Source organism: Chiloscyllium plagiosum, chromosome 2 (assembly GCF_004010195.1).
Source record: "Chiloscyllium plagiosum isolate BGI_BamShark_2017 chromosome 2, ASM401019v2, whole genome shotgun sequence".
Lineage (NCBI taxonomy): Eukaryota > Metazoa > Chordata > Chondrichthyes > Orectolobiformes > Hemiscylliidae > Chiloscyllium > Chiloscyllium plagiosum.
The window spans coordinates 116,643,399-116,666,269 of record NC_057711.1 but is presented as its reverse complement, the minus strand read 5'-3'; the positions used below and the strand labels follow the sequence as shown (position 1 = coordinate 116,666,269).

Sequence of the window (22,871 nt, the reverse complement as noted above, 5' to 3'; positions counted from 1 at the left end):
CGCCTGTGATAGAAATAGAAAGGTCGAGGGAGGGGAGGGAGGAATCTGAGACTGTCCAGGTGAATTTGAGGTCGGGGTGGAAGGTTTTGGTGAAGTGGATGAACTGTTCAACCTCCTCGTGGGAGCACGCGGCGGCGCCGATACAGTCATCGATGTAGTGGAGGAAAAGGTGGGGGGTGGGGCCAGTGTCGTTGCGGAAGATGGATTGTTCCACATATCCTACGAAGAGGCAGACATAGCTGTGGCCCATGCGGGTGCCCATGGCTACTCCTTTCGTTTGGAGGAAGTGGGAGGATTGGAAAGAGAAGTTGTTCAGGGTGAGGACCAATTCAGTCAGTCGAAGGAGGGTGTCAGTGGAAGGGTACTGGTCGGTACGGCGGGAAAGGAAGAAGCGGAGGGCTTTGATTCCTTCGTGATGGGGGATGGAGGTGTACAGGGACTGGATGTCCAGGGTGAAAATAAGGCGTTGGGGACCGGGGAAGCGAAAATCATGGAGCAGGTGGAGGGCATGGGTGGTGTCCCGAACGTAGGGGGGACTTCTGTCAAATAACCTGCTCTCTTCCAAAGAAAACGTCCCAATTTGTCTAACTGAACGGAAGTTCCTCATCCTTGGAATCCTTCTTGTGAATGTAGTCATGCCTACAGTTGGCAATGAAAAGCAGATTCAAAAATATTTTGTCGACTTGAGAAATTGTATTTAAGTTCAGTTATACTCACAAACATTCAATCATCCTTCATTCAGTTTCTGGATCAGTAATTGTGTTGTCTCTCGCTGTTAGGCTCTGCTTAAGTAATTAAGTCTGAAACTTGTGTAGAATTAGTATTCATGGGCATAATTTATTATGATCAGGATCATAATATTTTATTGTAGCTCTTGCATGAAACATGCTGTTCCTTTTTTATTATAAGTGGTGTCCTAAGAGATTATACATGACCTGTCATGCCACCCTTTAGCAGTATCTTCGAGAAGAAAGTGAGGTCTGCAGATGCTGGAGATCAGAGCTGAAAATGTGTTGCTGGAACAGCACAGCAGGTCAGGCAGCATCCAGGGAACAGGAGAATCGACGTTTCGGGCATAAGCCCTTCTCCTGTTCCCTGGATACTGCCTGACCTGCTGCGCTGTTCCAGCAACACATTTTCAACCCTTTAGCAGTATACCTAATTTGAAAGGTTCCATTTCTGGCACTGTTGGGCAGAACCTCTCGCTGTATGACTGATTTAAATTGATATGAAAACTAAAATGCCCAAATTCATTTTAAAATGAAATACAAAGATTAGTAGCAGCCAGTCCTAACTTTCTTTTTGTTAGAAAGGCAGTTTATGATTGGCTAAGCTTTCTTACAGAGATAGATACAGATGGACTTTGAGAAACTGCGGGAGAGTACTGGAGAGGATTTGAAGTGTGGAATTGTCATAGGGTCTGTAATACTTTCTCAGATTGTTTGTGAGCAAACAAGTAATCATGTGGATACTGTAAACAAGCCAGATAGAAATAATTACAGCACTTAAATTTTTTTTTCAGCTTTATTTACAATTTTTAGTTATTAGAAGCATTGAAGATGTGGGATTTGAGGCTGCTTATAAAGGTCTGAATTTTTACTCCTGAGTGTGGAAGGTAGAGTTGTAAAAACTCCTCTCTCCACAAACCTAACTTGAAAGACAGTGCTCCACATGGTTAGATTTTTGGTCCAGCAGGTGGCTATGGTGTTTATAGGAGTTAGTCAGTTTCCCTCCCCTTCCATGAGAACAATTTGGAGGCAGCCACAGAAGTTGCTTGGGGCTCCAACTCTCTGCTTTTATCAGTAGCTGGAACAAAAATGCAAACAAAAATAGCCTTATTCCTCAAACACCAGACATCTAAAACTGGCAGTCTATGTCAAAATATACACCTGTACCCTGTCAAAGGCAACGTGAGGCCACTTCACACCCCTCCACATCCCTCCATAGTCTTTCATTCCTGCCATGCCAGCCCCATTGACTCTTATGGCTTATAGGCAATCTTAGTGCCACATCTTGTTGCCCTACGCCCTCACTACTTGCCCTTACACTCTGCTTGCCAGCTCACCTATGGGCCAGGTTTCAAGTTGTGCTGAGCTAGAATGACTCACCTGTCTATTGATGAATGATGAACTATTTTGTTTAAAATAAAAGCCTTTGATTAAAGCTGATTCACTACATTTACCTTCCTTCAACTAATCAATCCTTACAAGAAAACAATATTTTTATTTGTGGCTCCCATCAATGACGTCATAAACATTTAGAGCTGACAATCGAACTGTGAACTGATAGCCACCCCACTGTGATAAAAGGCTGTAAAATCAGTCATGCAGCACAAATGTAATAACTATTAGGCTGATATGAACAGTCAGTAAAATAACGAGCATATTTTTTGTTTAGTGCAGATGTTTTTCTTCAGAACTGTAAATAGGACATTGAAAGCTCCCTTGACAGTTCCCTTGTCAGTTACAATACGTGTATTGAAATTTTTTTAAATGAACATTTGCATTTTTTGTTAACAATCCCAAAGGATAACTTACCTCTCCAAAGGTGTCCCTGGACTTATCCAAAAGAGTATCTGACTATTCCAGAGAGTCCTGTATCCTTTAGGCCCCCTCCTGATTATGTTTAAAATGAATATTGGAAAACCCATGACTGAAAACTGAATCTGACTAAAGGCAGCTGGCAACAGAAATTCAGGCCTTGGATGACTGATTTTTTTCTTGGGATGTGGGCGTAGCTGGTAAGATCAGTGTTTGTTACCCATCTGTAGTTGTCCTTGACCTGAGTGGTCTGCTCAGCAAAGAACAGTGAGATACATTGGTGTGGATCTAGAATAGCATATATGGCAGACAGGGTAAATGTGAGAGATTTATTTCCATAACATGTAAACCAAATTAGTTTCTCCAGCAATTTGAGGCTTTATATTCCAAATGTATTAATTTACTCTATATTTCACAGCAGCTGTGGTGAGATTTGAACTCTTGTCCCCGGACTATTACCTGGGCCTCTGGATTTCTGGTACAGTGATATTGCCACAATGCCACCATTTCCCCGCTCAGTCAGATTAGGCGATAATAGTTTGTTCGCTTTCTAACATACTGTGGGAAGGCTGGACATGTTGAGCACCCAATAATGTGGGAGTTGGGTCAGTTGGAGTGATAAAACCTCTTGAAGCGTGTTCTGATTTGACTGTAGTGCTTTGGATTATAATGAGACTGTGTTTGTTGAAAAACCCATCAGAGGAGCAAGCAGTGTAGCCATATTTAGAAGCAGATATATCATATTTAGATATCTGCTCACAGAGTTCTGTGCCAGGGTTACTTCTCACTGCATCAAGTGATTAGGATCTGGAATGCAGTGCCTGAAAGAATAATTGAGGCAGGTTCAATTGTAGTTTTCAAAAGGGAAATGGATAAATACTTCAAGGGAAAGCATATGCAAGGTTATAGGGAAAAGCCTGCAGAGTGGAACTAACTGATCAAACTTAGTGAAAGTAGGCATTAACACAATGGGACAGTCCTCCTCTAGTACTGTAACGTTTCATGATTCAGACATAAAGATGGTATCAAACACTGGGACATGACTGAAAATAGATGTATTGTGAATAACTTGAAGCTGCAGTCAAGATTTGTTGATACAAATGTTGGTATGGACCACGAATGTAGCAGGTTAAATTCCATTTCATAGCATCATAGAATCCCTACAGTGTGGAAACAGGTCCTTTGCCCCAACAAGTCCACACCAACCCTCCGAGAGTGACCCACCCAGACCCATTCTCCCTACCCTATTATGCCATTTACCCCTGACATATGCACCTAACCTAAACATCCCTGAACACTGGGCAATTTGAGCATGGCCAATTCACCATAACCTGCACATCTTTGGAATGTGGGAGGAAACCCACGCAGACTCTGGGAGAATGTGCAAACTCAACACAGACACTCGCATGGGTCTGGAATCGAACCCAAGTCCCTGGCACTGTGAGGCAGCAGTGCTAATGACTGAGCCATCGTGCTGCTCCCATTTCAATAGATGTTAGGTGAAACTTTTATTTTTAAAGTGATAGCCACAGTTTAAATGAATGACTGCAAGGCCTCAGAATCAGCAATCTGTGGTTAACAGCAGTACTCTGATGGAGAGACTGTTTTGGGAAAGGCAGGCACGTGCAAGTGTTTTCCGGCAAGAGATATAGATTTTTAAATGGAGAACTACTGAAACACCTGTACTTCTCCAATTTCAGTTTTTTTCACATCCCTGATTTAAATTGACCCTCAATTGTTGGCTATGTTTGCAGTCGCCCAGGCCGTAAGCTTGAGAATTCTCTCCTTTAAACTTGTCTGCCTCCCACTTCCTCTTCACCTAAAGTTGCGTGAATTCTGCCTCTTGGAATAAGCTTTAGGTCACTAATCCTAAGATTTTCCTATGTAACTCTGGGTCAAATATTGTTTGGTAACCACTTCAGTGAAACATCTTGGGAAGTTTGACGATATTAAAAGTGTATGATAAACTAATATTATTATTTTGGTGCCATTTCTGTAAGGATTTTTCTATCCTAGAACCATTTTGCAACAAAAGGTACACCCCACTGGCTATATGTAGCACAGAGTGGGCAGAGTTAAAACTCTGGAAGATTACCAGACTGGAAGATTCATATGAGTGCATGAACATTAACCCATTAAACAGATTAGCCCTTGCTTGGTGTAACTACAAGGGCAGAGCCTAATGTAAGTATCATTGCCATTAATAGCCATATTTAGTATTAACATGTAATAAATTGTTTACAAAAACTTAAATAAGTTCTTGGCTTTGCCTTCTCCTCAACCAGTCTGTCAAGATCCCCAATAAAATTACCACCTCTATTGATAATATTTTTGCAATATTTCATTTAAAGTCTCGTATAGTTTTGCAATCCAAGTTGCAGGAAAGATATTGAGGCAATTGAGAGTCTGGAAATCAGATTCATTTGGGCTCTGCTGCAAATGAGGAAATCCAGGTTGGACAAAATGCTTGAAAACATGAGGCAATGCTCATCAGAGCAAGTGAGATTATTTGATAGAAATGTTTTAACGTATGACTGAGTAGGATGGAGTAGGTTGAAACAGACTGTTTCCAGTGGTTGAGTAATTTAACATGGATCTAAAATTAAATCAGGCCAAGTAGAAAAGTAAAGGAAAGAGAAGATTGTTAGACTGTGGAAAGCGTATGGAAATTTGGCCCTATTTCAGCACTTGAGAATGGAAGACCCCAAGATGATTGAAAGAAGGATATACCTCCACATGTTCTATTTGCATGTTGTACTTTGAGTAAAATTGCCTCTCTTTATCCTGTGAGGATATGATTACCAAATGGATGAGGCCATTTTGGGAGAGCAGCATGTATATGGCCTCTAGTCTTTTTTTAAATTAATCATTCACCTTAAATTGTCACCCCTGATATACAGTGACAACAGTGTGTGCACCATGCACAAGTTGCTCTGCAAGACCTCACCAAGGCTGTTTTGATGTACCTTCCAAACCCAGAAACTCTATGACTTAAAACAACGGCAGAAGATACATGGGAACACCATCTGCAAGATTCCTTCCAAACCATACAACATCCTGACTTGGGAAAAAGGTTGAAGGACTGGAACTTACTAATATACAGTCCATGTGGTATAGGTGTACACAATGTTTAAGGAAGGTTGCTCACTATTCCCATCTCTTGGGTGATTAGGAATGAACAGTAAGGATTGGCCATGTCCTACAGAAGAATAAGCAAAGTCTCACTTAATAGTTTTTAGTTTGGGAGCAACACGTTTTTTAGATAGCTGCGTTAAGGAGAAATTCATTCTCTTACCAATATGTTCTTTACCAATAGTGGACTTTTGACCCTGGTTTTCTTGGGAATGTTTAAAAAAGTTTAGTATTTTCTTGCATTTGCATTTAAAAGCTTCAAACTGATTGTAAAGTTCCTCCAAAAGCCTTAAATTTAACGTCGTTCTATGACCATTAGATCCCCCCCCCCAAAAAAATTTTCAACAATTTTGAGGTGTCATCACCTCAGTGCAGGAAATGTAGTAAGCAATTTTGATACAGCAAACTTCCACATGCATAATTGTGATAAATCAGAAGTACAAAGGATAAGATCAAAGCTCTGGATAACTCCAGACTTGATTATGTTCAGAAACCTAGCCTCCCCTGCTTTCAAAGATTAGTGATGCTTGGGGAAGAAATTTCTCCTCCTCATTGTCCTTAATGAGAGACTTACTGTTTTGAAATGATACCACCAAGTTCTCAATGCCCACATGCTCTCAGATAAACCCTGTCGAGCCACCTCAGCATGTTCTATTACAAAGTATTTGTTTTCGCAATGTTGGAGAAGAACTCTCCAGCTCCTCTTTAAAATAGTGTTAAAGAAATACAGATGTAGGATCTTTTGTTTCAATATGTCACGGCAGGGATGCGAGCATCCTGAAGGACATCACAGAATGTCAAGTCCACAGTGAATTGGATTAATTCCCTGTTGCTATGGCCTTGATTGCAGTACGTTGTGTGATGTTCAGTTTCTCTCCTTTTATTTGTTGATGTTAGTTGGTCTCTGTTCTACAGCGCAGTAAGCTTTCCCTTGACTCTTGCTGCACAGCATTGTTTGTGATTAATGGCAGACTCCAATGAGATATGCAGAATTTCAAACTATTTGGCCTGCAGTTGATATCCTACTTGAGATTTGAACTCGAACACTAAGCTTCGGGTCTGGCTGCTTCTTTGGAGCATAAACTCCATTGATTTAAGGCTGGTGTTCTGCTCATATGTAAACATGCAGGCATTATGAGCTTTTACACTTTGCACAGTCTTGTTATTTTGTTTGACTTGACCTCAGCTTGCTTGATCGTTTTTTGCTTGATTTGTGTCTGAAACAATTTCTGTCAGGCTCTTCTTCTGGCATGGTAGGAGAAAAGCAGAGGCTTGTTGCTATCCTGAGAGCTTTATGGGCTATTACATTTACCAGCTTGGATCTGGCATTACAGCAAGTCATCAAAGGTTTATGAGAGAAAGAGAAATGGTTTCTAGTAGCTGAAAGGTCACTGGCTATGAGATAATTGGCAAAAGAGCCAGAGGCATAGATAAAGGAAAATGGTTTTTATATACGCAAGAGTTTGGAATGCCCTGCCTAATATAGTGATAAATACCCAGTAAAAGGTACTGTTGAACTGAAGTTGGATAAATGTGAGGGGAATATTTACAGGTCTATGGTGAATGAATAGCACAGATGTGGGAGCTAACAGCATTGCTCTTTGAGAGAGCTGTCACCAACTTGATGAGACATCCCGCCCCACCACCCCCTTTCTATTCTGAATAATGCTATGATGTGATGGAAATTATGAGATGGTGGTTAATTTGAACTTTTTGTCATTTTTATTCATAAGAATTTCTTTCCGATGAACAGCAAGGTGGTTCGCTTTACCGATTTTAAATGGGTCGCTACGTTGTTTATTTGAGAGAAATTTTACTTTCCACACAACTCTCTGGTTAGTTTGCCATTCCTTCAGGACTGTACAGCACTTTTGAAAGATCTAAAATTAATGTCCTCTTCCATAACATCCAAGGAGTAAAATCAGAGGATATGTACCTTTTCTCAGGCTGTTAGATTTTTTTATTTTAACTTAGTTGAAAGGGATGGGGAAGGTTGTTGATAGTTGTGAATTATTGAACAGGATAACAAGCTTGTTAGGTGCTCATTCAGTGAGCTGGTGTAGGCACAGCCAGCTGCATTACATCGAGGGGAACAGAATACAAGGGGCAAGGTCCAGCTTCATCTATACAAAGATGTGGCTGGAATACAGTGGAGTAAGAGAGGCTCTGGGGGCTATATGTTGTGAAGGAAGACCTTGGTTCCCAGAGGGAACATAACGTAGATGTTCCAGAATGATATCTAGACTCCAAGATTACATACAGTGTGGAAACAGGCCCTTCGGCCCAACAAGTCCACACCGACCTGCCGAAGCGCAATCCACCCAGATCCATTCCCTTACGTTTACCCCTTCAACTAACACTACGGGCAATTTAGCATGGCCAATTCACCTAACCTGCACATTTTTGGATTGTGGGAGGAAACCGGAGCACCCGGAGGAAACCCACGCAGACACGGGGAGAATGTGCAAACTCCACACAGAGTCACCTGAGGTGGGAATTGAACCCGGGTCTCTGGCTTTATGAGGCAACAGTGCTGGCCACTGTGCCACCGTGCCGCCCACAGTTTAAGAGACAGTTTACTAAAGGGGATTATACAAACCAGGAGGTCACAGCCGGTCAGGCAACATCCACGGAGAGCGAGCAAGCTGACTTCACGTCAGCTTTGATGAAGAGTCATCTAGACTCAATGTTGGTTTGCTTTCTCTCCATGGATGCTGTTTGACCTGCTGTGACCTCCAGCATTTTGTTTTTGGTACAGATTCCAGCATCTGCACTAATTTGCTCCTGTTTATATAAACCAGGGTTGTATTCCCTGGGATTTAAAACATTTGCATTCACTTGATCAAACTTTCAAGATATAAAGGGGAGCTAATAGGATAGAAAAGGGGAAGCTACTTTCCTGATTGGAGGCATGTTTTGATCAAGGGGATATTGCCTAATGATTAAAGCCAGACCTTTTGGGAATAAAGTGGTTAGCACTGCTGCTTCACAGCGCCACGGTCCCAGGTTTGATTCCAGCCTTGGGCGACTGTCTTGTGGAGTTTGCACATTCTCCCCTTGTCTGTGTGATGCCGCTGAGTATTCCAGTTTTCTCCCACATTCCAATGATGTGCAGGTTAACGTGAATTGGCCATACTAAATTGTTCAACGTTGTTAGGTGCATTAGTCAGGGGGGGTTGGGTTACTCTTTGGAGGGTCGGTGTGGACTTGTTGGGCCGAAGGGCATGTTTCTACATTGTAGAGAATCTAATCTAACCTAATCTAATCTAAGATGAAGACATTTGTCTTCTCAATACAGCAGTAGTTTAGAATTCTCCTCTTCAATTAACAATTGGTGTTAGTTCGGTTTTTAAATTTTGAGGTTGTCAAGATTCTATCGAGGACCAAAGTGAGTCACGGATCAGCCATAATTTCATCAGATTGTCAGAAATTACATCCTTTCTGTTGTTTCTGGTAATTTGAGAATTTTTTAATGACAGTTGGCTATGGTTTTGTAACATTTCTAAAATTTTGCCTTTTAATTGAATGTAAATGCCACCCAATACTGTAGTGGGATTTGAACCTGTATCCCCAGACAATTTGCCTAGGCCTCTGGTTTACTAATGCAGTAATATTGCATGTATAACACTGCCTTCCCCCTTCTCTGAAGGGAGCAATCTTTGACCTAAAAATGTACAATGATATGTGCTAATGGGCTTATCCAGAGCTGTCAATTAAACAATAATGCTTGCTGGGAATTCTTTAATTAGTACCTTTTAGGAAGCTGATGGGGGAAAAAAAATCATGCAAAATGCTCTTTATATATGTCCCTGGATCATGAACAGGTTTGACCTCCAATGGTTCAGCTATGGATGTTGACCCATGGCAATGCTCCTACTCCATATCAGCCTCTTTGCACCTTTCTCAGGGTGCCACATATCCCTTACCCATGTCAGCAGTGTCCACCTCTCTCAGTAAGTTGACAGAGTCCAAAGCTGCACAGCCTTTGGCTGGCAAGGCTCAACAGGATTAGGAACATGAAGGTGTCCTCCTTAATGTGGCGAATGCAGGGTTAGACGATTAGGAAGCCTTCTTAAAGATTATACTGCCAGTCTCACTGTTGGAGGTTGACTGAAACCAGAGAGATTTCCTACCGTAACTAACATTTCTGGAATGCAGTTCAACCGTATATTACTATGTGACCTGAGGCATTGTAACAGTTCCCGTAGATATTTATATGATTCCACCTTCATCCCTCTTGGATTCTTCTGTTTATTTCAATATGCTGATGTAGCTCTTGATGGGGACTGATGTGCTGAGGGCAGAGGGTCAGGGGGAGGTGAACCCATACAACAAAAAACACTTGAATTATCACCTTGCACCCTGAAAACTGTGGGTGAAACCGGATTTACTGATGTGGAAGAGGATGAGGAAGCATTGTATCAGTGGGATTTTATTTTCATACCTAACTTGTATTTCGGGTTGGCTAAATGTGAAGCATGTGCAACAGGATCTTAAAATATTATTCCGTTTTGTGTATGTAGTTACAAAATACATCACAGAAGAAAACCATTCAGCTCATCGTGGCCATACCAGTTCTTGTTTAAAAAGTTTGGATGTTGAATCTATTTTCATTGGCTTTTCAGATCATAACTGGTGCGTAAATCATCATGTCCCCTCTATCTCTTTAGCTAATTGTGACCACTGGATGTCGGGCAGTGATTTATGTATGTTTTAATATCATTGATTTTAAAGATTGGATTTTGAACTAATGGCATTTTTATTCATTCACGGGATGACAGCACTACTGTCTTGGCCAGCATTTATTGCCAGTCCCTAAATGTCGAGAGGGCAGGTAAGAGTAAACTATGTTGTTGTGGGTCTGGAGTCACATGTAGGCCAAACTAGCTAAGGATGGCAACTTCCTTCCCTAAAGGACATTAGTAAACCAGATGGGGTTTTTTCCCTGACAATTGGCAATGGATTCATGGTCATCATTAGACTCTTAATTCCAGGTATTTATTTAATTCAAATTCCATCATCTGCCACTGTGGGATATGAACCTGGTACCCATAACATTACTTGGGTCTGCAGGACCCAAGAGGTTACTTGGGATCTGGTCTGCATGTGTGAAGAAGTTTAATGATTAACTTTAACATTTGAAGCTTTCTGGAACCTTGGTTTCTTTATTAAAAAACAGACATAAAGTTCTTAATGGGCATTTGTTTACATCGGAAAGAGTTTTTGAGTGAATAACATAAACAGTGTCATGTATTAATGAGAATGTGTATAGGGTATAGGCAGGCAGGGCAAGAGTTAAGTTCTGAAGTTTGTGAAACAAGAGGTTCAGCTGAGCATGACTCCGATCAGGTAAGAACTTACAGTTAACAATGGGCTGCTGGAGGCAAGGGTAATAGTTTAACAAGGTGGAAAAGCAGTCATTATGTAGAGCCATTTAACAATATCAGAAGCATTTGGTATGCAAGGTCAGCTAAGAAGGGGAAAAGTATCCATTGTATGAATCCAGTTAACAAGTTTAAGAACATTCATTGTAAAACAGTAAAGGGCTTGGTCTCTGCTATTGATACTCAATTATAACGGTCACCCAATTAATATGTATGTTGCCTTCTATGGATGCTCCTCCCTGTAAAATGACTATATAGTTCATTGAGAAACTGCTCTTCCAGAGAAGACTGAGAACTCATGTCCCTGTGCACATGGGCGATCATTATCTCTTCCTCCCAGGGCCCGGAATAAAGATGAAGGAGGTAAAGCTATACTGTATCTCTGAGTGTTTTGCTCCGACTGAAGGGGGAGTGGGACAACAATATTGGCGTAGTCGGCAGGATTCAAACTAATAGTTATGATAGGATGTTGTCAGCGATTGCCCGGAATATTGGTGTCTCGAGACGGACAGGCCCACAAGATTAGATTTGGAACCTTGGCCCCTATTGATATTCCTGTGTGCCGGAGATGGTCCCCTTGTTCGATCGCTCTCTAATCTACGAATTCCTGAAATGGTAATGAGTTCATTCGAGAGACACAGTTTTGCAATCACACTGGCAGGCAGAGGTTTGAGTCCACTGTGCTGCATTGGGGGTTGGGGGGTGTGATTGCAGTTAGAATCCTCTGCACAGTATTGGGGCTGAAGTCCCCTGGGGTGGGTTTGAATGGGGTTTGAGTCCTCTGCGCGGCACAGGGTTTCGAGTCTACTGGGTGGGTTGATTTGAGGTTTAAGACCTCCACACTGTGCTGAGCTTCGAGCCTTCTGTGTTTCATTGGGATTTAGGTTTTCTGTGTTTAAGTGGGATTCGGGTTTTATGTTTAAGTGGGATTCAAGTCCACGTGAGGAGTAAGGTGAGAAAGGGGTTAAAATTCCCTAGTGGCAAAATTTGAGTCTGAGTCTTTGTTCTGGGGGAAGGAAGTGGCTTAGATTGCGGCACCATGTGGTCTGCTGCGAGGGCTTTCTCTTTTTTATAAATGTAATGCAGTGAAAGAATGCAAAAAAGTAAATAAAATAAGAAACGCTGAAATTAAGGTTGTACTAATAAGGTTGAAAAAGGAAAGTTTCAATATAAATTGTGCCATGCTGAGAGTGTTTGATGTTTAAAAGTTTTGGTTTGTTAAAATATTGGTTCAGAAAATCCTTTTAAGGAACTTTTTTTCTCGTTTGAATAAGGATCTCAATTAAATGTCTTTTGTGGGCTATGTATTGGGGCAGATTTTTTTGCACTGGAATTGTACAACATTATGTCCTTTTTTAAAAATTATCAAACTTGTACCCTGAAAACAAATTGACTTAGTGCTTTGAGCCCCTGATGTGTTTGAAAATCTACAATGCCTGTTTTTTAAAAAAAATGTTGGGTCAGGGGTCATGCTTTAATCAGATGAGCGTAGTGTATTATAATATCTTTGTTTTTAAAGCAGAGTGTTCACAAAAAGAAAAGGGCATTTTTTAGTTTGATATTTTAAGATTTTCGAGAGAATATTAGAACTTTGAGCTGAGCTGTTTCAGTTTTGTTAATTATTGTTAAGACTTCATTGGCCCCCTTCATATTGCAAATTCAAAGCATGTTGATCTCTCCCAAAGTTGCCAATGTAATTCCGACTGTTTTATTTGGGAAATTTCATTTGGAGAACATACTTTGAAATATTCAGCATTTATCACCCACGAATATTTGAGATTTAAATCTGAACTGAACCTGCCTCTTCAATTGCTAAAGCACAGGAAACATTTTGTTGTTTTCTTGCTGTTCCAGACTTTTGAAATATTTTTCCTGACAGCTTTCACGTTAGTCAAGTATCAATTTGTTCAAAGGAAATAATTTCTGAATAACTTGGATGGGGTCTCCCAAGGGTTTGATTTTAGGACCATTGATTGTTGTTTTACAATTGACTGAATTATTTAGACAGTACAATTTAGAAGTTTATGGATTGTATAAAACCTGATTATGTCATAAATAGTGAACAGCGTAACAGATTTTAAGAATTCAAAGAATATTGAAATAAGCAGACACAATTTAGATTAGGTTAGATTACTTTGTGGAAACAGGCCCTTCGGCCCAACAAGTGTCTGTGCTGATAACTACCTTTGCAAGGAAGGAATGAGAGATGAAATGCAGAGATACTTTCAGCAGCTAACATCTTCTCCAGAGTTTCTCCATTCACAGATAAAGCATGCTTTTGCACCACTGCCCACTCTTCCACAACCTGATCCAACGGATTCAATCAGCTCCCCAGTCATGAGCATGAAAAGTGAAGAAGCTAACAACAGTGAAGAGGAGGTCCATACGCTTTTTGTCCATGGCCTTCCTACGGACCTTAAACTACGTAAGCTTTACCTTGTCTTTTGATCATGAAGGGATATGAAGGTTCACTGATGAAGCTAACATTACAACAGCCACTTGGCTTTGTTATATTTAACAGCAGAGAGGGAGCAGATGCAGCAAAGAATGCTGCGTTCACCTCGCCTGCAGCTGCTGCACTGCAGGCTCATGCACTGGTATCCTCCAACTGAAGCATCTCTGCAAGGATGGAAATCTCGTCAGTTTTGTGAAGCATTGAACTGCCCTTATCCAAGAAATCAGATTACTCCGAGGGGTGATGCAAGAACAGACTGAATTTTGTTTTCAGGTTGGACTTTAGTAAAGGAGATTTTGGAGAACTGACTCGTTTCCATTTGACTTGAAGGGGATGGAGTGGTCACTAATGACTGTGGATTTAAGAATATTACTGGTGAATTTTGTTTTCCACATGAGAGGATTCTTCAAACTCTAATTACTGTAATGGGCTAGTAATTTTTTGTTATGATTATTGGATGCTGTGCGTCAATAGCTTAAATACTGCTTGTCAGAGTCTTATGAAGACTGGTAATGCCATCGCGTTGATTATCATGAAATTATAAAGTGAGTGTGTGTGTGTGTGTGTGAGAGAGAGAGAGTGAGATAAGCAGGCAGGGAAAGAGTTAAGTTCTGAGTTTTGTGAAATAAGAGGTTCAGCTGAGCATGACTCAAATCAGATAAGAACTTACAGTTAACATTGGGATGCTGGAGGCAAGGCTAATGGGTTAACAAGGTGGAAAAGCAGTCATTATTTGGAGCCATTTAACAATATCGGAAGCTTTCAGTATGCAAGGTCAGCTAAGAAGGGGAAAAGCATCCATTGTATGAATTCAGTTAACAAGTATAACAGTAAAGGCTGGATCTCTGCTATTGATATGCATTGATTATAACGGTCACTCAATCAATATGTATGTTGCCTTATCTGGATGATCCTCCCTGTAAAATGACGATATAGTTCATTGAGAAACTACTGTTCCAGAGAAGAGACACCACTCGTGTCCCTGTGTACATGGGTGATCGTTGTCTCCCTCCAGGGCCCAGAATAAAGATGAAGGAGGTAAAACTACACAGAGTCTCTGAGCGTTTTGCTTCAACTGTAGGGGAACTGGGACGATATTAGGTTTCAGTTAGAAGTATCTGTAATAATGTGCATTTTTGGCCTGGGGAGAACAACCGTAGTTTGAAGAAGGCTTTTTGGTTTGTATTCAGAAGTAAAGGTTGTAGCTGGATAGGCAAACTAATTTGTCATGAAGAAGTGAGACAGTTTAGAACTGTTAAGAAATGGTTTAACTTAACGTTAGGAGTTTAGATTGAAGTTCCAGAAAATAAGTGCTTGTTTAATACCCTAAAGGGATGATTTGAAGCTGAGAAAGCCTAAGCTAAGTTGTATAAAGACTCAAAGAAGAGGCTATCACGTTCTTGGGACCAGGAATTGAAAGATTAGTTAGGGCAAAACCTGTAGAAAAGGGATTCTGTCTGATGTGAGTACTGTAAATGGGTGCTATTGGAATTAATTGTATTTTACCATGATTTTAAATGTTCAAACTTATGTTATATGGAAAATAGTTTGGTTTATTCTATTTTTATCTTAATTTAATTTGCATTTAATAACTCCCCAAATCAGCAACATTGTGCGTGTGTTTCTATGAAAGACCATCTCAATAAAGCCAAAAAAAAACCACACTGCTCTATCAAGCCAAATTTCAGTCTGGAATTTGACTTGTTCAGTAAGACCATCATCTGGGATCATAATATTTCAAGCCTAAGGATATTCCCCATTTGTTAAACTTGAATGCGTGTTCTGTATCTCATGTTGGAAATGTATTGATACAGGTTGTGCCCTGTCCAAATCTAATTATTCTATGCATTGTTCTGACAAATGAGCAACTTGCTTATACGGCAGCTACTGTTAGTTCTAATTTATTTATATTTTTATTAAAATTTTACATATTGAATTTTGCTCTCTACATGTAATTTTGCAATTGTGAACTAGTAAACCATGAGTTCCATCTGCTGCCCCAGCTGGACATCAAGTACTTTGTGCCACTGTTAAAAGTGACAGGAAACTTTCCCCTCAAGTCTGGCCAGCACTCATATCCCAACCAAAACCACAAAATGCACCTGGCCTTTTTCTGACCACTCTTTGTGGGAGTTACTGTGCATACAGTGGCTACTGTGGGTTTCCTACATTACAATAGTGACTACATTTTTCTTACAAGTACCTAATCTATTGTACAACATTTTGGGAAGTTGAGAAAGGCACTACATAAGTGCAAACTTTTCTCGTGTACTGCTGTAGCTGTGTGTGCTGGAGGGAATAAATATTGGAAAGCAAAGATAGCGAAAGGCTAGCAGCGATGGTAACCGGGCCAGTAAAGAAACAAAAGAAAAAGCACTTATTTCCCTGACCTTTGCTTGTTTGTTTTTTTTTGCTGCATGTTCTGATGTCTCTGTCATTGGCTCAGTAACCAAGGTTTTATCAGCTATACTCTGGTTAAGTACCTTGGGATGATTGCCATGTTAAACATGTGAATGAAAGGTGATGTTGCCATTATTATCTGGAAGTTAAATATTGTGGAAGAATAGTGCAGTATTAGTGTACAGAAAGGGCCAATGCTGAGGACCCCCACCCTACCAATCCTTGCTTCTAAAAGTGGAGAGCAGAGATGTGTGTGTTTTTCTGATTAGCAATTAGCAGCTAGTGGTTTGCTTCAGGGATCAGTGTGGGGACCACAATTGTTTACTATCGGCTTGGATGATTGAGAGTGGAGACCAAATATTGTGTCCCCGAGCTCACTAAGTTGAGTGGTGGAGCAAAGTGTGCAGAGGACACTGAAAGTCTGCAAGGGATATAAATAGGTTGAGTGAGTGGGCAAGGATAAGGCAGGTGGAGTGCAATGTTGGTAAATGTGAAGTCCTCCGTTTTGGTAGGAATAACAACAAAATAGTCTATTATAGTTAATTTGTGAAAAATTGCAGCATACTGCTATGCAGAGGGACTTGGGTGTCGTTGTGCATGAATCAGAAAAATTTAGTTTGCAGGTGCAACAGGTAATTAAGACAAATGGAATATTGTCCTTCATTGCTGCATCTGTCTAGTGTGATGGTGAGGCCGTACTTGGAGTACTGTGTACAGGCTTGGTCTCTTACTTGTGAAAGGATGTACTGGCACTGGAGGGGGTGCAGAGGAAGTTCCCCAGATAGATTCCAGAAATGAGTGGATTGGTTTATGAAGAGAAATTGAGTAGCCTGGGACTGTACTCATTAGAACTTAGAAGAATTGAGGGTTTGGGATCTTATAGAAACATATAAAGTTATGAAGGGCATAGATTAGATTAGATTAGATTAGATTACTTACAGTGCGGAAACAGGCCCTTCGGCCCAACAAGTCCACACCGCCCCGCTGAAGCGCAACCCACCCATACCCCTACATTTACCCCTTACCTAACACTACGGGCAATTTAGCATGGCAAATTCACCTGACCTGCACATCTTTGGACTGAGCGAGGAAACCGGAGCACCCGGAGGAAACCCACGCAGACACTGGGAGAAGGTGCAAACTCCACACGGTTAGTCGCCTGAGGTGGGAATTGAACCCGGGTCTCAGGCGCTGTGAGGTAGCAGTGCTAACCACTGTGCCACCCATAGAGAAAATAGAAGCAGGGAGGTTGTTTCCATTGGCGGGTGAAACTAGAACTATGGGGCATTGTCTCAAAATAAGGCGAAGCAGATTTAGGACAGACTTGAAGAGGAACCTCTTCACACAAAGGATTGTGAACCTGTGGAATTTCCTTCCCAGTGAAGCTGTTGAGGCTACTTCATTGAATGTTTTATGGCAAAGATAGATTTTTGAACAGTAAAGGAATTAAAGGTTATGGTAAGTGGAGCTGACACCACAAAAAGATCAGCCATAATCATCTTGAATGACGGAACAGGCTCGATGGGCCAGATGGCCTGCTCCTGCTCCTAGTTATGTTTCTATGTTACCCAACCCCACCTCTTGGCAGGGTTTTGAAGTCTGGCAAATTTCTCAAAATCAGATCCTTTTTCTACAGGCTGGAACTGCCTTCAGCTGGTGCTAGATTCTCCTGAAAGCAAGTAGATAGAAATAAGGGAAAACCCAAACCAGAGCTCGATAACATGAGGTGGTCGTGAAGGAGTTGAATAGGATACTCGGGTGGAGCTTAATTACTCAGAGGGTGATGGGCATGTGGAACTCGCGTGAAGTGATTGAGGTGAATAGTATAGATGCATTTCAGGAGAAAGTTAGTTAAGCACATGAGAGAGAAAAAATAGAGAATGTGCTGATAGAATTGGGTGAAGGGCTGTAGGAGGAGGGTCTTCTGGAACACAAACACCAGCATGAGCCAGTTGTCTCAAGTTGTCTGTTTCTATTGTTACGACTGAGGTGGGAGGAGCGCTCTGTCCCTCTTTAATCCCACTGCCACACCTTTAATTGATTTACTTGGTTCCTGATTTGGCCAGCCACCTGCTTTTTCTATATTTTACTTATAATTAGCCATTAACTAGGTTTCTTTTAATAAACAAAATTATTAATTTATTATAAAACAATTCAATGAAGATACAGAATTGGTTAGCATACAGTTTGTGATACAAATATATGACAATATAATGGTTACATATAAACAAAATGAAGTTTTCATAACACCATGTTGTAAATTAAATGTAATTATAGATTTAGAAGTTGTTTGGTTGGATAGCACTGTCGAAGGGGTAAGTGACTTTTCATAAAAGTTTATTATGAAGTTTGCGTTCTTTAATGGGGGGCAAGTTTGTGTCTCGTGAATGTGTGAAGACGCAAAATGAAGGCAACCAGACTTTCAGGAGCAGGTACAAAACTGTAGAGTTTGTGGGGAGTTGGAGAAAGTGAGGTGTGTACAATCCATTGTATCATGTTTTAGCAACCAAAGTACATTTCTCGGTATAATTAGACCTCAGGAAAATGAGCTGCTGTCCATTGCTTGCTTGATTGCACATGCAAAATTAATGTTGGCCTTTCTATTTTCTGACCATCTCAACATAAACTGTTGGTTTCAGTGTTGGCTGCCATGCACTTTGCAGAAACCTTGTGTTAAGTCGTATCATTTGTCTATCAACAAGGTACAGAGCTGACACTATTTCAGCTCAAATATCCTTTCTTTTTTGTCTGGTTTTACTGGGTATGAAAAACAGGTCTTCAAACACTTTGTCATCAATGGATCCAATTATATCAGGTGTAAAATATGCTATTGTATAATAGAATGGGCAAGAGCCTCTGAGAACATGTTATAACTGTATTGAACTCCAGTTTCCCTCACCACCAACCCCCATCCCAGTCTCTAATCTCTGTATAAGGTTTCATTGTTAATAGAAAAATATTTGATTTGAACTCTTTGTGCTAGAAGGCTGATCAAATGTATGCAGTCATTTTATATGTGACTCTTAACAGCTGATTAAGTAAACTTGTGTTCTTTGCTTGGCTTTGAGTCAAGTTTCTGAGGTGAGAATTGAAGTACATAGAATCCATAGTAAATGAACAAGCCATGCAGTCCAGCTCATCCATGACCAGTGTTTATGCTCCACACACACTTCCTACCATTTTCATCCTATCATCTTTTATCATTTTCTAGCTTATGCAATTATCTAGTCTTTGCTTAAATGTAGCCAAACTATTCACCTCTGTGTTGGCCTCTCCCTCACTACCTCACTCCCTCACACGTACACACATACGCACGCACACACACACCTGTTAACCCCTCTGACATCTCCCAGCCTCTTTGCTAAAGAATAACCCTTTGATGAGAGATTACCAGAAACGTAGCTGTAACCTTTTCAAGAGACAATACTAGCTGTTGCCTGTGGGGGAATAAGGTCACGAGTTCTTGGTTTGTGCTTTTTTGAATTTGCATTAACTTTGGTAGGTAAATGAACCTGTGTTTAGTGAGTGTAAGGACACTGGAGATTGCAACAAGGGTAAATCTGCTGAAGTCTTTCAGTGCCTCTGGTGGAAACTAATAGATTTTTCACACTGTCACAAGATATTCAATTGAAGTTTCAATTTTGCTGCTAACTAATGTATTAATATGTGAAACGGCATGATCTGCACATGCTCAAATCTTTTAATTTGGACGAGATCATAAATTATTTACATTATGTTGCGACATGCTTGACCAGAATCTCAATCGCGCTCGCGCTCGCTCTCTCTCTCTCCATGTTCAATATAGATAATGTGTTGGAATTGCTGATTGGAGGAGGACTGAAAGCCTTGCATTTATGTAGTGCTTTTGTGACCATTGGATGCCCAAAGATTTTACGGTTTAAGTACTTTGGAATCTAGTCACTGTTGTAATGCAGGATCTTGCATAAATCAGGATTCCACATGATTTGGTTAGGTTAGATTAGATTACCTACAGTGTGGAAACAGGCCCTTCGGCCCAACATGTCCACACCGACCGTCCGAAGAGTAACCCACCCAGATCCATTTCCCTCTGACTAATGCATCTAACGCTGTGGACAACTTAGCATGGTCAATCTATCTGCCTGCATATCTTTGGACTGTGGGAGGAAACCCACACAGACACGGGGAGAATGTGCAAACTCCAGACAGACAGTCACCCAAGGCTGGAATCGAACCGGAGTTCCTGGCACTGTGAGGCTACAGTGCTAGCCACTGTGCCATCTAAACAATGTAGATCCGGCAATGTTTTGTAAGTAATCCTGATTGAAGGATAGATGTTAGTCGGATACTGGGGAAATCTGCTTACTCCTTTTCAAACAATACCAGGTGTTATCATGGGTCTGGCAAGGATGCCTCTGATCAAATAGAATTATGGTGACAATTTTTTTTAAAAATCAAAAAAAATGGAAAAACATATTGAAACAAAAATTTGCAAAATCACAGCATGATGTTTAGGATGATTCCATGTCCTATATGAAAGTTTTGCCACCCAAGAGAGCAGATGGGCTTAATTTTAACATCTCAACCAAAAAGATGGAATCGCTGACCACGCAGTATTCTCTTTGTACTGTCCTGGAGCATCAGTCTAGCTTTATGTTCTCTACCCACTGGAATGAGAATGTGCTACCAACTTTACAATGCCTGATGCCTGAATGATGCTGAGCATCAAATAGGACTTGAATGGTAAGAAACATTGACTGAAACATGGTCTTTTCATTACATAAAAGGAACTGGCTGAGGGCTGACCCTACCGAGGACTTAAAGGATAAAAACCTTAACCTGGAATGTTACTCGAAGTGGGTATAGAATAAAGAAACATGGATTCAAGCAAAAACAACTTGACCTTTTACAAAATAAAGCGCTGCAGATCTGAAACAAAAATAGTGTACTGGGAAAAACTTAGCAGGTCTGGCAACAACTGTGCAGAGAAAGAGTTAACTTCAAGTCCACTGACCCTTCAGCAGAAAGATGCACATTTGTAATGAGGTGCAGCTCAGTAAGTTTGCATGAAACGTAAGAGAATAAAAAATTGGACCCAGGCCATACTTGGTGCAATGGGGGAATTCGGCCAAAACCGATTTAGTTACAACTACGTTTGCACGTTTTGAGTGAAAGCAAATAAAGGAGATGACGATAGAGTAAATGTTTTCCTCACCATGATGAGGCCAGACCATTTTGAGATGGTGCTCATCCAATGTTCTCCAAGAATTCCAAAAATTATGTTCTGTCAAAGGAATCTGTTGTCATGTGATATTGTTGCTGATTACATTCTTGAATAGAATGATACTCTGTATATGGCGAAAACTTGGAAATTAACCTTAGACATTGTCATGCAAGTTCTTCATGACATTGGCTTACTGCCTTCAGCTGCTTCATCAATGACCTTCCCTCCAACGTGAGGTTAGAAGTGGGGATGTTCACCAAAGATTGTGCAATATTCAGCACCATTCACAGTGACTCAGATACTGAAGCAGTCCAAGTCGACTAGTAAGCAATTATGTGACGGTGTCAGGCAATTAAAACCTCCAAGAAGAGATCATCTAAACATTGCCCTTTGACATTCAATGGTGTTACCATCACTGCCCAACTATCAGCAATCTGGAGATTCGGCAGGATCCGAGGAGAAGGAAAATTGACATTTCTGGCAAAAGCCCTTCATCAGGAATCCTGACCTGCTGTGCTTTTCCAGCACCACTCTAATCTTAACTTTGATCTCCAGCATCTACAGTACCCACCTCTGCCAATCTGAAGATTGCCATTAACCAGAAATTGAATTGAAGTAGTCATATATAAATGATGTGTAAAGTCGCCATAGTTCATAGGGCAGCACTCTCATTGAGTTTAACTTGAGGATCACCACACTCCAGTGTGGGACAATGTTGAGAAGGTGGGACCTTCATGATAATTTCAGCCAGTGCAGGAATTGAGCCCATGCTGTTGGTGTCACTCTGCATTACAAACCATTTGTCCAGCCAACTGAGCTAACCAGCCATCAATTCATATGTGTACACAATGACTACAAGACAGGTCAGAGCAGTGAGTAACTCCCTTCCTGACACCCCATAGCCTAAGTCGAGAGTGTGATGGACTAATCCACACTTCCCTGGATGAGTGCAGCTCAACAGCACCCAAAAAGCTTGACACCATCCAAGCTAAAGCTAACCCGCTTTAGTTGATATCACAAGTACAAACACTCACCGCCTCCACCACTGATGTTCAGTATCAGCGATGTGTACTATTTACAAACTGCACTATAAAAATTCATCAAGGCTGCACAAACAGCACTTTCCAAACCCAAGATCAGTTTTGGGTTGGGCATTAAATGCTAATCCAGCCAGCGTTGGCCACATTCCCACGAATGAGGGAAAAGCTTCAAAAGCAAGTAAATAAAGGCCAAACCATTTCAGCAAAAGCAATGAGCTGACTTGGCTGGAGGTGTGAGATGAAGCCAGAGCCATGGATCTGGCAAAAAATAGTCTCTCATCCATGTAAACGTTATCTTTTACAGGCGGTAAAAATGGTCCAGCAGATTTCCATAAAATCCAGGTCATGTCAGTCAGTTTCATAGTCTCAGAATCAGACCTTTTAGCTGTTACTATTCTAATATTAGCCAACAAACCTCTACATGCACCAGTTTCCAGTAAAATCATTATGCTTCTGAGAAAGCTGATCACAGCTAGGTAACATGCGGAAGTAGAAATAAAGGCAGGTTCTAGGCCCTAGTATGCATTTCAAATGTGCATATGATTGACCTGGGAACAGAGGATGATGTGATTAAGATATGAGTAAAAGGGTTGAAGGTATAATTACATTAATTAGATTGGAAATGGAGGTCAGAAATTCAGCTGCAGCAATATCTGTTAGCTTGCACACTATGTCACACCTCCTTGCCAGTTTTACAGTACTTCAGACAAGTTACCG

General features: G+C 40.9%; 1 protein-coding gene across 5 annotated transcripts in view; it reads left to right on the top strand.

Moving 5' to 3' along the window:
* The window catches only part of LOC122563264 (phosphatidylinositol 4-phosphate 5-kinase type-1 beta-like), a 159,054-nt gene that overhangs the window by 36,608 nt on the left and 99,575 nt on the right, over positions 1-22,871 (top strand). The window contains exon 1 of one of the 5 annotated variants that reach the window (XM_043716920.1): positions 13,253-13,481. The exons of the other annotated variants lie outside the window; for them this stretch is intronic. The gene's annotated coding sequence lies outside the window, so the exon portion shown is untranslated. Of the gene's footprint in view, positions 1-13,252; positions 13,482-22,871 lie in introns of those variants that run through there. 5 annotated transcript variants of the gene reach the window in all.